Source organism: Podarcis melisellensis (genome assembly GCF_964234715.1).
Source record: "Podarcis melisellensis genome assembly, chromosome: 14".
Lineage (NCBI taxonomy): Eukaryota > Metazoa > Chordata > Lepidosauria > Squamata > Lacertidae > Podarcis > Podarcis melisellensis.
The window spans coordinates 41,299,390-41,315,642 of NC_138546.1; the positions used below are offsets into that span (position 1 = coordinate 41,299,390).

General features: G+C 45.9%; 1 long non-coding RNA gene across 1 annotated transcript; it reads left to right on the forward strand.

Annotated features, from left to right (window-relative positions):
- The first annotated feature begins 10,602 nt into the window (after positions 1-10,602).
- LOC309356989 lies at positions 10,603-14,094 on the forward strand. The gene is made up of 2 exons (XR_014162996.1): positions 10,603-10,720; positions 13,732-14,094. It is a non-coding gene; the product is annotated as an uncharacterized lncRNA (long non-coding RNA).
- The last annotated feature ends 2,159 nt before the right edge of the window (positions 14,095-16,253 follow it).

Here is a 16,253-nt window from a genome sequence, read left to right on the forward strand (position 1 = left end):
ATCATTTTGACCGTCTGCGCAAGCGGCAAACCCGGAAGTAACGCGCTCCGTTACTTCCAGGTTGCCGTGGAGCGCAACCCGAAAATACTTATCCTGAAGCGTATTTATTCCGAGGTATGACTGTACGACCTGAGTCACAGGGACTCAGAGCAAGGATATACTCCCGTTAGGACAGTGCTAGAAGCTGAGATATGAAAGCTAGGAGCTAAATGGCACCTTAAACCTAGGTTATGGGCACAACAAGAGAATGTCTAGGTGCGCTTCTTTCTAACAAGAATACAAAGCTGAAAATGAATGAACTGCGGCCAAAATTCATGTTCATTTTTCATGTGGTCCAGTCCTTCCCCATCCCACCCCTCTAATATTCTTAAGAGGGTGTCTTCTCCAGTCTTCAGAGAGTAGCTGGAAGTGGGGAGGCAGAAAAAGGTCCTCCTTTCATTCCACTCTGCAGTTTTAATCTGAAATCTTAGGCGCAGTTCTGTGCCCAGAGCTCAGAAACGGCTCACGCTAATTATTATTAATAATAATAATAATAATAATAATAATAATAATAATAATACCCCGCCCATCTGGCTGGGTTTCCCCAGCCACTCTGGGCAGCTTCCAACAGAATATTAAAATACAATAGTCTATTAAACATTAAAAACTTCCCTAAACAGGGCTGCCTTCAGATGTCTTCTAAAAGTTTGGTAGTTATTTTTCTCTTTGACATCTGATGGGAGGGTGTTCCACAGGGCAGGTGCCACTACCGAGAAGGCCCTCTGCCTGGCTTCTCGCAGCGAGGGAACCACCAGAAGGCCCTCGGTGCTGGACCTCAGTGTCTGGGCAGAACAATGGAGGTGGAGACACTCCTTCAGGTATGCTGGACTGGTGTAATGAAATTCCCTGTCGCAAAATGCGCCTGAAACAGTGGGAGTTTCAAACACTGTGTTAGGGATGTTTCAAAGTTTCAGCTTTTCTTGAAACAATTCTTTCACTTTCAGAGACTTGTAGGCGATGTTCTCAACCCATAAGCAACGAACCAGCCCACACCTCCCCGTGTTGTAGCCAGTAATGGCAAAGGGACTGGGAGAAGGGACACGAAATAGTCACTCATTTTCAAATTGTATAATAAAATTAGATTGCATTTTATGCATTTGTTTGAGCTGCTCTTAAATGTGAATTTAAAATTGTTGCAACCCATCCTCGGACTTGCTGATGAAGGGCACATAATAAATCTAATAAAATAGTAACAACAACAAAAAACTTTCTCCTTTCTTTTACCTATAAAAGCTCACTGTGGCAGCATTGGGGTGCTACACCCCACTAGTCCCAATTGTTATTTATAACCCCCAGTTAAAGCAGGGGGGAGCTTTTCCATAACCTCCAACATTTCTCTGACGCCCTATTCAATAATAATAATGGTATTTATACCCTGCCCATTTGAGTGGGTTGCCCCAGCCACTCTGGGCAGCTTCCAACATATATAAAAACTTAATGAAACATTAAACATTAAAAAACTTCCCTATACAGGGCTGAGCTGCCTTCGGAAATCTTTTACTTTTGTTTATTTTATTTTTATTTATGATTTTCAATTTTATACATTTCAATAATTTTACAATCACTTTAGCATTTCAAAACTTGACTTCCTTCCCCCGCTTTCTATGGTTCCTTAAATTTATTGTAATATTTTCTGCATATCCAAATTAACTTAATTTGCTCATTTATCCATCTACTTTAAATATATACCCTTATAAAACTGCAGGTTATTACAATAATCCTGCCAATTTTCTTATCTGTTTACAGCTTGTAAATATTTACTGAACCATTTCCCTTCTTTTACCAAAAGTTTGTTCTCTTGGTTTCTTATTTTTCCAGTAAGTTTTCCCATTTCTGCATATTCCGCAAGTTTTTGCATCCATTCGTCATTTGCTGGGACTTCGTCTTCTTTACATTTTGGGGCAAGTAAAATTCCTGCTGCTGTAGTGGCATACATGAATAATTTTTTGTACTGTTTGGGTAGTTCTGTCCCTATGATTACCAAAAGAAAATCTTTTAAAAGCTGTATAGTTACGTATCTCCTTGGTTCGGGAGTTGCATAACTCCATGCTGTCCAACATTTCTCTGATGGAAAGAGGCAAATAGGGATCTTCCACTACATGTGAGGGCAGCAAAGTAGCACATGGGGTACGGAGGGCACTCTGTGTTGTTGTAAAGGTAAAGGGACCCCTGACCAATCGGTCCAGTCATAGCCGACTCTGGGGTTGCGGCGCTCATCTCGCTTTATTGGCCGAGGGAGCCGGCGTACAGCTTCCAGGTCATGTGGCCAGCATGACTAAGCCGCTTCTGGCGAACCAGAGCAGCACACAGAAAATAATTTACCTTCCCTCCAGAGTGGTACCTATTTATCTACTTGCACTTTGACGTGCTTTCGAACTGCTAGGTTGGCAGGAGCAGGGACCGAGCAACGGGAGCTCACCCTGTCGCGGGGATTCAAACCACCGACCTGATCAGCAAGTCCCAGGCTCTGTGGTTTGGAAAAACAAGTAACTGAAACTGACAGATTTCCCCCACTCTTAACTTCAACCTAGATAGGCAGAGCCTTAGCTTTTCAGCCCCCTATACCTTTTATAAGTATCCAGTTCTTTCACACAATAACTCCTGGTACAACCTCAAATTATATCCATTTCAATTAAAAGCACGCACCAAAAACAGGCAAACGAAGCAAGTTGTTTTCCACCAAACGGAACATTTCTTAAATTAGCCCTCATGCTGATAAGGTGGTCTTTCCTATGCATTATACCACATACCAGCAACTCTGTCAAACTCCATGGCGTTGTTGTTTTTTACTTTCCCCCTCCCCATTTCCTTTCTCTGTCGACAGAGAGCCCCTCCTACATCAATCTGGTTATTTAAACACACTCATTACCTTGGCAGCTGTTGCTTGTTAGCAGAACTCCTGCTAAAATGGTTTATGCACTTCCTTAGTCTGTGAACAACAAGGAAAAATCTAAATTGTTCAAATCCTGCCTCAACAGCTGGTTGCAGCACAAGAGAAGTATATTGGCAGACTCTGAAAACCTCACAGTTGTACGCTGTTAATATTACTCAATGGAGTATCAAGCAGTATTAAAGAACTGCACCTGACATTGAACAGAACAGCTAATAGAGGCCTATACCCAGTGTTTCAATGGAAGTGCATTGCAGAGTGGACTGATCATAAGAAGAGCTTGCTTGGGCAAAACAATGGCCCATGCAGTCTAACATCCTCTTCTCACAGCTGTGAGACCTATGAGAAGCCCCAAAGCCAGTGGCGTAGCGTGGGTTGTCAGCACCCGGGGAAAGGCAAGTAATTTGCGCCCCCTAACCCATGGATTTGCGCCCCCTAACCCGTGGATTTTAGTACTCGAGTCTCTTCCACTAGATTAGTTAAAGAAACCCTTACCCCCTAAGCACATGTATTGTTTGCAGTGAGAGAGAGTGACTGAGCCAGGTAGGGGCAGAGAGCTGTGAGTGCGAGCGCCCTCTCCGATGTTGCGCCCGGTGCGGTCGGCCCCCCCTGCACCCCCCACGCTATGCCACTGCCCAAAGCAGGTCCTTAATGCAACAGAACCCTACCCAAGTGATATCCAGAGTCATATTGCCTCAGGCAGTGCAGGTAGAAGATCGCCAGCATAGCTACTAGCCACCGACAGCTTCTTCACGGCCAGATATAACTCTTACAATATTATGCTTATTTACTCAGCAGCCTCACTGTATCCAATAGGGCTTACACTCCACTGTGTTTAGCATTCCAGACTTTCAGTGCAAACCTATTCATGTCTACTCAAAAATAAGTCCTACTTTGTTCAATGGGGCTTACTGTTTTAGGGGTGCTTGAGGACTAAGGCCTCATCTATACCACAAAAGGTAAAAAGGTAAAGGACCCTGGACGGTTAAGTCCATTCAAAGGTGATTGTGTGGCAAGTCCCCCCCCCCCAGTGGAAATAAAGACACATGACACAGATATTTAAGGTTAATGGGCTAAATATGTCCACAACTATATTGGTTACAGGTGATGAGCCTTATTGGCTTAGGCATTGGTCCTAACAGACTATCCAGCTTCAGCCTGTTTGCTTGAAGTCCAGGAAGGGTTAACCACCAGTAGGGAAAGTCCTGCTGATGCACATCAACTAGGAACTCCCCCGGGGTCACCCCTCAGGGGCGTGCCTTAGGCCCTCACCTCCATAGGCTTCAGACAGGGCCACACCCCCCGGAATCCTTTATCGGACTACCCTTCAATATGCGGGGGAGGTGATGTGCTTCCTCCCCTCTTCCATCTACAAAACAATACCAATACCAATGCCTAACTGCCAATACTAAGAAAGTTGTGATGATTTGCTACGAGGTAGGTGAAAACCAAGTGGCTGGTGCCAATTTGCCAAGTGGAAAAATTCCTACCAGGCCCCTTAATGGCGACCAACAGAGGTTCGTAGCAAGGTCAAGGAACGAAAAGCTTAAAGGGCGGGGGGGAAAGGAACAGCTGGTATGCAGGAAAAGAAGGAGATCCCTGGCCGTTCCTGTGTTTAAATTGGGCGGGCCACACCCCCAAAGCCAGCCGATTGGCTGGCCAGGGGGTGACACGGCCGGGGATTCCTCCAATCGCGTGGGGACTGGGGCCGTGACATCCGCAATCCTATCTCCTCTGCAGGGCGGAAGTGGTTCTATGGGGTTGCGGCGCTCATCTCACTTTCAGGCCGAGGGAACCGGCGTTTGCCCACAGACAGCTTTACAGGTCATGTGGCCAGCAGGACTAAACCGCTTCTGGCACAACAGAACACCGTGATGGAAGCCCCCATGTGTGGCGTTCGTATGGAGCCCCCGGTCGTTTCATGGCATATTGACCCGTACACCACTAATCCGCTGCCACCAATCAGGTTCTCCCCTGTAAAACAGTTGGGTTCTCAAGTTAACAACGAAGAATGGAGTTTATTGCAAACACAAATAAACTTTAAATGCATTTGAAATGCTGTTACCCTTTACCCTCTTAGTCTTATTTTATCCTGTCTCTAACTCACTCCCACTCTTCTACCTCCCCTCACACAAGAACCAACTGCACTAACTGTCTCTCTACTTCCATCTGTCTTCCAACTGCTTTTCCCAACTGTCTAAACCTCTGGTTAAGCCTTTTAAAAACAGGTAGCCTCCGCCTCTGGCTTTTCTATTGGTCTACCTATTAACCCTTTCTCTCTCCCTGTACAGACATTTCCAAAAGAATGGGAAAACGCCACATCATGGAAACGCCATTTACCTTCCCATCGCAGCAGTATCAATTTATCTACTTACACTGGCGTGCTTTCAAACTCCTAGGTTGGCAGAAGCTTACCCGGTCGCGTGGATTCAAACTGCCGACCTTCTGATTGGCAAGCCTAAGACGCTCAGTGGTTTAGACCACAGCACCACCCTGTCCCATCTATAACATATGTTTACAGTGGCATGTGATACTGGAGTCTGGTGATGCAGTGCCTCAGAATTCCACCAGAGGGCTGGAGCATCTCTCTGATTGGCTAAAATGACAGCAAGTCAGAGAGGGGTGGAGTCATCACTTTGGGAGGGAGAATAAAAGGATCAGGCTAAGACCTAGGACAGTGGTGGTGAACCTATGGCACTTGTGCCAGAGAGGGCACTCAGAGCCCTCTCTGTGGGCACGTGTGCTGTTGCCCCAGCCGGGCCATAGCTAGGGGGTGAAACTGGTGCTCCAGCACTGCAGGAGTCTCCTGGCCGCTTTCAGCATGGTCCCAGCACTGCTAGGGCACCATTTTCACCCTCGAGGCTGCACTGGGGGGAGAAGGAGAAGAGGGCTTGTGCTGGGAAACTGCAGCTCTGTCCAGGCCTCAACTTTTGATGCGCCAGGGCCTCCTGCTAGTTTGTTGTTCCTACTCGGGAGTAAGCCGCCTTGAGTTCAGCAAGGTTAGACAAATTATCAGCATGCGTACAACAGCAAAAATCGCATTAATTGTTCAAAAGCATGTCAAATGCAAACTTTTACCTTTCAAAAAAAGGTTGTTTGTATCATTGAAATCTCTGTTATTGTGTTTTTCTTTTAAGACAAAAGATGTTAATGTATGAGTTGTTTTTTTCTAAACTAAAACCTCAGTATTCAGGTTAAATTGCCGTGTTGGCTTAACCTGCAATTATTGCGATAAATAAGTAGGTTTTGGGTTGTAGTTTGGGTACTTGGTCTCTAAAAGGTTTACTATCACTGGCCTAGGACCTAGCCCTAGTGTGTCCCAGTCCTGGCTATACCCCTCGTCCAGCCAGTTCATGCTGCCCTAGTCCCTAAAGGTACAGGTAAAGGGACCCCTGCCATTAGGTCCAGTCATGGCCGACTCTGAGGTTGCGGCACTCATCTCACTTTATTGGCCAAGGGAGCCGTCGTACAGATTCCGGGTCATGTGGCCAGCTGATTCTGGCAAAGCAGAGCAGCGCACGGAAATGCCATTTACCTTCCCGCCGGAGTGGTACCTATTTATCTACTTGGACGTGCTTTTGAACTGCTAGGTTGGCAGAAGCAAGGACCGAGCAACGGGAGCTCACCCCACCACGGGGATTTGAACCGCCGACCTTCTGATTGGGAAGTCCTAGGCTCTGTGGTTTAACCCACAGCGCCACCCGCATCCAGCCCTACTCCCTAGGTGGTGGTTAAAAATACATTTATAGGAGTCATAGGTGGGCAGGAGGTTGCTGCACAGCACCACACCATTTTAAACAGTCATGGTTTCTCCCAAAGGATCCCGGGAATTCTAATCTGTTAAGAGCCAGTGTGGCATAACATACACATACTCGGAAGAAAGGGTGGTATAGAAATGTAACAAAAAAATAATAAAGAAAGAAAAGTATGGAGTTTTTCACACATCCCATTCTCCTCACACATCTAAAATTTCCAAGCCCCCCTGGAAGTTAGATTGATGGTTAAGCCACTCTGGGGGCATGGGGGAGGGATCATTTTTTTACAATAAATTCAAAAACATTGGTTTTAAGCAAAGCAACCTGATTCGTCACCTCCTGGACGAATACACAGATCCAAACATAATTATCCTTCAGATTTCACACTTTCCCTGAATTTTGCAATATAGTTCTCAGCTGGGGGGGGAAACCCTACCCAAAAGCACTTTAAAGTGAGAATGGGATGGAACTGAATTATGTATAAATAAATAAATGTGAATTTTACCAGGCCCAGAAAGTGACTGATCCACTCATCCCTATTTTCAAGTCGTGTCTGGAAGCCATCAAAAAGTGAACCAGAGGGACATTAGAAGTATCACAAACAATGAATCATGACTGAGAAGATGCTTGTCTCTCATTGCCACCCCCCTTACTTCATAAGGTGGTGGTGTGAGCTCTGGACAGATCTTCTTAATGAAGATTTCAATAGCAGGTCTGGTTAATATGAGAATAACCAACCTTAGATAAGCAATGCATTGCAGTGTGCAATGTTGTAACATACAGTATCTATAATCCTACATAAGGGTAGCAAAGAGCAATAGCGAAGGAACCTCAAAGCACATCAACTTACAACATAAATAACTAAATTATGCCTCAGAGAATTACAGCTAATATACTGCAAGACTACCCTTGACCTTTGCAATGAATAGCTCTTGTTCATAACAGAAGCTATGAGACCAGCCATAACCAATTAAATTAATTGCCTGTAAAACTTCAAGGAGAGGGAGGTAGATGTTTACATTGTCTCAACAGTTTGCATGGAGAGATTTGTAAAGCACTTAAACAATTAATTTGTTTGCTTGCTTGCTTCAGTTGTCCTGGGAGAACCATGTTCGTGTTCTTCGGGTTTCTAACACCAATTCAGTCATCGCACCATTTAGAGGCAGCTTCTGCATTTAAAAAATATCACCTGGAGGAATTTCTTGGCAAAGCAGGTTCCCACTTTCAGATTTTCAACAAATAAATTAGGTCTGTCAAAGCAAAGCACTCTTTCCTGCAGCTGCTTCCGGATTCTCACTAATCTGCCTCACAGGCTCGGGGCTAAGATTGCAGTTGCTGGCAGGTGATGAAAAGGAGGAGGATGCAGAGAATGCAGTTGGTGGGGTGACCTGAGAGGCAGGATGGGGACCCTGCCCCATAGCGCAAGAGGCCAGGAAGTGTGAGATGGTCCTCCCAGGTCTTTGGCATTCCCCATCCACACAGAGGACAGATTCCTTAGCAACAGGGGTCCACGCCACACCAGAAGGGGGGGCTGGAATGCAGGAGGAAGGGTTCTCTGTCTTATCACTGAAAACTAGGTGTTGTCCAGAGGAGGAAAAAACTTACATATGTTGCAGAGTTCCCAAAAATAGACCAGAGGCAATTGTTCTTCATCCAGCAGAGCTTTACTGCTACTGAAGGCGAATGAGCGTAATGGTCACAAATCGAATACATTCAGGATTGGCACAGTCCATAAAAGATCCAGTTGCAGCAGACTTAGCTTAACTTATAATACTAAACCTTAACATTAAGCATACAGAACAGACCACACCAGAAGAAAGAGATAGAAAGAGAAAGTAAGTGAAACCCAGGCTCCTCCTGGCCCGACTATTATAGTCAGCATGACCTTGTCAGAAAGATAACAGAACCAGTTTAAACCAGCTTCCCAGAAGGAATAACCCAAGCATCAGAAACCTCCTGCCTGTTTCTTTCACATAGAAAGAAACCTTCCAGAACCCTCTTGAACTAAGCAGAACAGGAAAGATCTCTACCCATCAGATCAAAATTTTCTGTACTAAGAAATGCAAACTGACACTGGGTGCCACCTCCATCGTTGGAAGAAGTCCTACAGCCCAATTTGGAGAAGAATGCACCTCCAAGAACACCAGTCTCACGGGAAGAGAGAGAGCCTTGCAAGTGATGATGCCATGGGTAGCTGATGATGTTCACGGTATTCCCATCTGGCGGCAAGTGCCTCCCAAGCCAGTTGGGCCTGTGAGGCTGATGACAAGTTGTAATTATCTATTGGAATTAGCGCCTTTGATGCAGCTGAAGTCAATTTGCATTGAGACATAAATGAGCATATTCAAATGTTGTGCTTTGCAGGTGCTGTCGCACAATCCAGGTAAGGGTGGTGGTGGCAGTGTTGGACAGCATCCCAGTGTTAGGATTCCTGCTCCGTGTTTGCAATCATGGGATTGTTGTCTATCACATGGCAGTGTATCTTTTCATTCCACAGTGTGGGAAGTGACAGAGACAGGATGTTTATGTTACTGTGTTCTGGAATGTAGAACTTTTGTCATTTATTTATTTCTCTTTGCTGTCTGGTGAGAAAGAGGAAAGAGCTAAGTCAGAATGCTCTGAGTGTATTATATGTAAATAAAGTAGATTAGCCAAAATGCTGTGCTACTGAGTTCTGTTACGCAAACTGCAAATACTCTGCAGGATCCTAAGTGTGCTAATGCCTCTTGGTATCAGTCGCAGAGATGTTTGGGCTGGAGAAAGCTTTTGAAGCTCCCGGATGATCGAGCAGGAGGGAGAGAACATGCCAGCCGGGCATGTGTCTCTGCCAGGGGCCTACACATGAGTAGGACGATCCTAACACTCAGGCCTCAAACCAGAATGCACTACCCCTAGTACCAAGAGTTCTTAGGAGACCCCTGTTCCCCTCACAGAGCTACATTTTCCAGAGTGCTCCAGCAACAAATCCCTCTTCTCAGGGAACTCTGGGAATTGTAACTCTGTGAAGGGAACACAGCCAGTTCCTCAGGGAGATGGGCATACTGCAGAAGGGAATTGTCTGCCTACATAATGCCTCAAACATGCCTAGCCCCTGACTGAGACCGTATCTTCCAAGCCCTAGCCAGTAGGGCCCATCTGCCTGGATTATCGATGGGAAATCTCAGGCCCAGCACCCAAATGTGGCCCTCCAGGCTTCGTTATCCTCCCCTCACCAGCCTTGTTTCATAATCCAAGTGCTTTTACCTGGGTGGAATGTGTCCTTGAACTCTTGTTTGTCTGGGTGAGGGTTATATGTAGAGACAAAGATAAGATTTGCATTTGTTGCTCGGTCTACTTTTCCCTCTGCCCCCCTCCCTCCTCACCACTGGCATATGGTCCATGGAAGATTGCTTAAAAATGAATGAATGCAATCCTTGGGGTGGAAAAGATCCCACCCTCCTTGGCTTAAATAGCCCTGCGTTGACTTTGTCTGGACTTCACCTGCTTGCCTCACCTGGTGTGGCCTATTTGCTTTCTCCTCTTCCCTTGCAACCCTTAGCAGAGCACCTCAAAATGCTTGAGGTGGAGAGGGCAGGTTAGACCTAGCCATCTGCTCACAACTCCTGATGGAAGGCCTACTCTTGTTCTTCCTCCTGCTCTTTGTGGTCTGATGTTCCACACCCCTTATCTTCCACAGCTTCCATAGTTTTCATCCTGCGCACCTTTTCCTGTGCCATGTCCCTCTGCCACTGCTTATCATTCTCCTCGAGCCTCGTTCCTTCTGTGCACTAAGCACGCCTATCAATAACTGAATGTGAATAATCACATCATTAGTCAGTCGCCGCTGATTGATGCTCTGCTGTCACAATGTGGTAACTTTTACTGCCAAGTAGAAATTGCCAGATGTCCCTTATTTTTTTAAGGGAATGTTCTTTGTTTCAGAAGAGACACATGGCTTGTTTGCTGGGGTTCCTTGGTGTGTGAAATGCTTACAAGGCGGCGCGTCTTCCTCTCGGGATCATCTTCAAGAGTCCTGCTTCTTACTGTTTCAGTGAAGGTAGTGAAGTCACAGGAAGAGCTGCTTTTTTTATATAGGTCTCTGGAATGACATCCTGTAAGAGGTGCAGCTGTTTGAGCAACTGTGCATCTCATCTGCAACTATGCAAGATGCATTGTTTTCAGACAAGTATCCATACTGCAAGTGTGCAGAAGGTCCCAGGTCCAATCCCTGGCATCTCCAGGTTGGACAGAGAGGATCTTCCACCTGCAACCCGGGAGTACCACTGCCAAATGTTGGAAACTGATCTAGGTGGGCCTTTGGGCCAGCTTCCGATGTTCTACTGTATGGACTGCTTACTGTTGTTATGTAATAATGGAGTAGTTATTGTGGGATAACCAGCCACATACAAGTAACATACTTAAGTCTAAAGGGGTTAACACCATAGAGTCCTGCCAGGCTTAGCTCACTTTGGGAAGGACCACATGGCTCTTACAAGCCCTCTAGGGCTCCTATACCAATAATTCAGTAACTTTCACCACTGTAAAGTTTTACTGCCTATGCACTTCTTCTGAATGCTGTATGGAAAAGCACATAAATCTGACCTTTGGAGAGTTTGTGAGTAAACCCATTTTAAACTTACCAAACCTGTTGGTTACCCTCACCTGGTTTAGCCAATTCTTGCGGGGGTGGGGGGTGGCCGTTGTTACACGCTGACAGTTTCTAGGAGCCACAGGTAGGAGATGAGGGCAGGGTGGACAAACAATCCCAGAAAGAGAATGACATGTACCTCACCAGAGGTACTACCCCTCCCCTAACATCCCACACACACCCTATAAGGTTGCAGCCTTAATTAACTGAAGCATCCCTCTAGGAGTAAGTCCAATGGTATATCAGATTAGGTAGGAATGGAGGTGGATGCCAAAGGTCTCAGGTTCAATCTCTAGGTAGGGCTGGGAGAGACTTCGGTCTTAAACCCTGGAAAGCCACTGCCAGTCTTGTGTAGACAGTACTGAGTTAGATGGGTCAGTGGTTTGACTCTCAGTATAAGGCAGCTTCCTATTCTTCTTCTTTGGCAATCACTACTAGCGAAGTAAGATTGTCTTCCATAAACACGGTTTTTACAGTGAGTCTGTAAGTGACTCTGGAGGCCAGGTCTGGATCCACACGTCCTTCCACAGTGGGGACATAGGTTTCCAGACGGGAGTTGATCATGGTGAGGGTTTGCCAAGCGTGCCTTCCTCTTAGCTCATTTCTACCTTTCATCCTGAGTTCGAGCGTCTTCAAAGCCCATGGCACCTTCAACTTAGTTGGACTGGTCATGTTGTGTGGATGCCAACTTCCAAAGCAACTACTCTATTACAAACTTAAAAAGGGAAAGCATAATTATTATTATTTTAAAAAAAGGGAAAGCATATACTCTCTAAAGGCAAATCTAAAAATATGTGGTATAAACACCAAGAACTGGGAAACACAGGTCTGAGAGCGCTCCAGTTGGAGATTCCTATATTCCTAAATAGAACTTCTCAAACTTCAGGAAATATATATATATATATCTCCTCCATGAAAGCCTGCACCACCAGCCAACGAATAAACCAAGAACAATATCCTGGAAAAGAATTATTGCTGACTATTGTATTTAACTGGATTAAGATGCTAAAGGAAGCCATGCATCTTTAATCCTTGGAAAGGACATTCAAATGCAAAATGTAGAGGGGAGGGAGGCAGGTGGCCTATGAATAATTAACGGAGCATTTGCTTCTGTAATGAGAAATTAAATTCTAAATACATACAAGCCCACAGTGACGGGAGCCCAAGAAGTCAAGTTTATCTTCTTTGTGTCCTCTTCTGGTTGGGAAAACCACACGCCAATGTTTGATGCCTGCCTTGCTGGTGTCTCGTTCGTTCTTTCATCGTTTTCTTTGGAGCTGAAGGGGCGAAGGCCTAGAGGAAGGGAACAGGAACAGTGATAAAGGAAGCGAGGAATTGGGAAGAGGGTGAAAGAGAATTAAATAAAGCTACAGGAGACAAAAGAGAGCTGAGTATTAGAGGGAAGGTTAAACCAAAGAGACTGAAGCACACTTGAGTCCTCTACAAAGATTTCCTCTCTCTGTATTCAGATACTGAGAAGAGTTGTGATCTCCTTCTGCACTATACTTTTCAAGCAGTATCCTGTTACTATAATCAGCAGTGGCTCCCCCCCCCCAAAATACTGGGGATTTTAGTTCATTAAGGGTGCTGACAGTTAGGAGACACCCTATTCCCCTGATAGGACTACAATTCCCAGAGTTCCCTGGGAAAGAGGGATTGAATGTTAAACCCTGGAGATTGGAGGATTCTCTTGGGGGAGGGCTGTGTTAGCAGAATGCAACAGTTTGAAATCCCCTGAAGGCTGAATAAGAAAATCTTTATTGCTTACCCAATGGCCCTTGCCAGCCAAAGAGTTGTATAATTAAAAAAAGTGGGACCCTATGCAAACTAATTGCATAAGCTAAAGGTAAAGGGACCCCTGACCATTAGGTCCAGTCGTGGCTGACTCTGGGGTTGCGGCGCTCATCTCGCTTTATTGGCCGAGGGAGCCGGCGTACAGCTTCTGGGTCATGTGGCCAGCATAACTAAGCCACTTCTGGCGAACCAGAGCAGCGCACAGAAACGCTGTTTACCTCCCCACTGGAGCTGTACCTATTTATCTACTTGCACTTTGACGTGCTTTTGAACTGCTAGGTTAGCAGGAGCAGGGACCAAGCAATGGGAGCTCACCTCCGTCAAGGGGATTCGAACCGCCAACCTTCTGATTGGCAAATCCTAGGCTCTGTGGTTTAACCCACAGCGCCACCCGCGTTCCTACATTGCAAAATTCAATATATATGTGCAGCTCACCAGCTGCCCCCGACACAACAGGTTCCCATTCCTACCATGCACCGATACAACAGCGCTAGTGGATTTCTGCCCCTGGGGTGCTTTTGTCTGGGATACCAAGGGGCAGGGGGGCAGCTGCAGTGGTGCTGAGTACTTTCCTTGCCAGCTGGCCTCCTCTGCAAATTTATTGCTATTTATTTTCTTTATTTCAGGCATTTATGTACTGCTTAATCGTTAGCATGAAGGATGAACGGCCAACGCATGATGATACACAAGGAGGAAACAGCAGTGCCAGGTTGCCAATGGGTTTCTTTCACTGAAATTGTGCACATGCCCACAGCTCGCTGGTTTCATGCGATGTGGGGCCCTGGACTGGACCATGCAGCTGAACCTCTCACGCTCTCTGGCTCTCACAGTGAGTGCTGCCTGGGGTGGGTGTTGGCTGGTGCCAATTCACTCTGTGCTTGCGGGAAAAGAGAACAACAGCAAACCAACCTATGGTCACATAAAGCATCATCAATAAACACACAAGATGCAACTGGCTGTGTTCTTAAATAAATAAGCTATACTATTCATTGATTGTAAATTTCAGCAGAAGTAACTGATAAAGTTCAACAAATGAACAAGGCAGAAGACGCAGTGGATCAGATCTTCTCTAGTCAATTTCATGCATAAGGTCCATCCGTGTAATGGTGTCTATTCCACCTGTCTGTTCATAAAGTCCAAACAATCCCATTGAAAGGTTGTTACAGTTCCACAAAATCCTTTCACAGAGTCTAGACAAGGATTTCCGGAATATTGGCCTTGTTTCGCCGTCCTGGGCTTCATTGGTAGTTAAAGTACTAAGTAATGCAAATAAATACAGTATCATGATCTCACACATTTTACAGCAAAAATAATATCAAACAATAAACAACTGTACATACCATATGTGATATTACAAGACAATGGATCTTATGGCATAGTAGTACCTGTTGTAAGCAGCAACTGTTACAAAATAGGATTATATGGACAAGCACAATATATCTGTTTGTCTGCATTGCCTTGAGTCAGGGCAATGGCTCTGATGCAGCTGCTGTGCTCTCTCAATAAATTGAGGTGATTGCTCAGGCAACAGTTTTGTTGTCCCTTACTACTTAGGTCTATTGATCTCAGCAGAGGCGAAGCAACCTGCTCTGGTACCCGGAGCGGCATTCGTCCCAGGGGGCACGGCATGCATCCCAGGGGGTGTGGTGCACGGTGTACATAACGGGGCATGGCGCATGTCCCAGGGGCTGCAGCTGATCGGGGCTCGGCATTTTGTCACACACACCCCTTTGGAATGGTACCTGGGGCGGACCTTCTCCCCCTCCTCAGAACTCCCCCCTCGGAGTGCCTGTCATCTGTAAAATGGGAGCCTCAATGGGTTGCCTTTTTGTACAGCAGTGCGGCACAGTTTTACAAGAGTGCTTGGGAATCTGATCTGGGACTCCAGATTATTTAGTCTGGATTGATTTTGTGAACTGCCCTGAGATCTCTTGATGAAGGGCGGTATATAAATCTAATAAATCTAATCAATAACAATGATTTCTAAGCGGTGTGCAGAAAAATATACCATACAGAGAATAAAAACAATAAAAAGCCATCATAAAAGCATTAAAATTCCTGCTAAAAGGTAAAGGTACCCCTGACCATTAGGTCCAGTCGCGGACGACTCTGGGGTTGCGCGCTCATCTCGCTCTATAGGCCAAGGGAGACGGCGTTTGTCCACAGACGGATTCCAGGTCATGTGGCCAGCATGACTAAGCCACTTCTGGCGAACCAGAGCAGCACACAGAAACACTGTTTACCTTCCCGCCGGAGTGGTACCTATTTATCTACTTGCACTTTGATGTGCTTTCGAACTGCTAGGCTGGCAGGAGCAGGGACCGAGCAACGGGCGCTCACCCCATCGTGGGGATTTGAACCGCAGACCTTCCGATTGGCAAACCCTAGGCTCTGTGGTTTAGACCACAGCACCACCTGCGTCCCCCTCTGCTAGGCAGAGATATAAGAGACCAGGAGGTCCTTAACCTGAGTGACAGCTAAGTGACACCCTGCTTCCCTCGACTCTTCAACCAGGCTTCCACCAGCTTTAGGAATTGAACACTTTGTGGCTTCAGAACTGCAGAGTCACTCAATGGACCCAGCTAGTCCAGGAGGGGGGAAAGGTCATTTGGGCCGAGGCATGAGGATTTTTGAGAATAAATAAGAACCTCTGTGCTTCTTTCCTCCTCGCAGCCTTTTCTTTTCCCAGCGGCATTAGAAAGGCTGCTAAACCGGACTCTCCAAGCTCCGTTTTGCAGAGCTGCAGTAAAAGATCACCTTTGGCAAGTCTATAATTAACAATTAGTCACTTATTGTAAGATCCAGTGGACATCTCATTAAATATCAGTCAAATAGGCTTGGGCCATTGAACCTCGTTTTTTAAAGAGCATTTTTCATCCTTCTGCCAATTATAATCAGGGGAGCTAAAATTACTCTCGCCACCAGGATGCCCACTTAAATCTTTCCGGCTGCTGAGAAGTTTCAAAAGCTTTTCCCCGCCTGCTCCCCGTGCCAGACAAAAAGGGAAATACCAAGTGCCTTCTCAGGATGGTGGTGGGCTTTTAAAAGCCTCTCAGCAGTCTGAATGGAGGAAAGAGCTCAGGAGGTGGCTGCTGGAATACTCCACAGTCATTTCTTCTTATTTACAGCCCAGCGGATAGAATTTCCT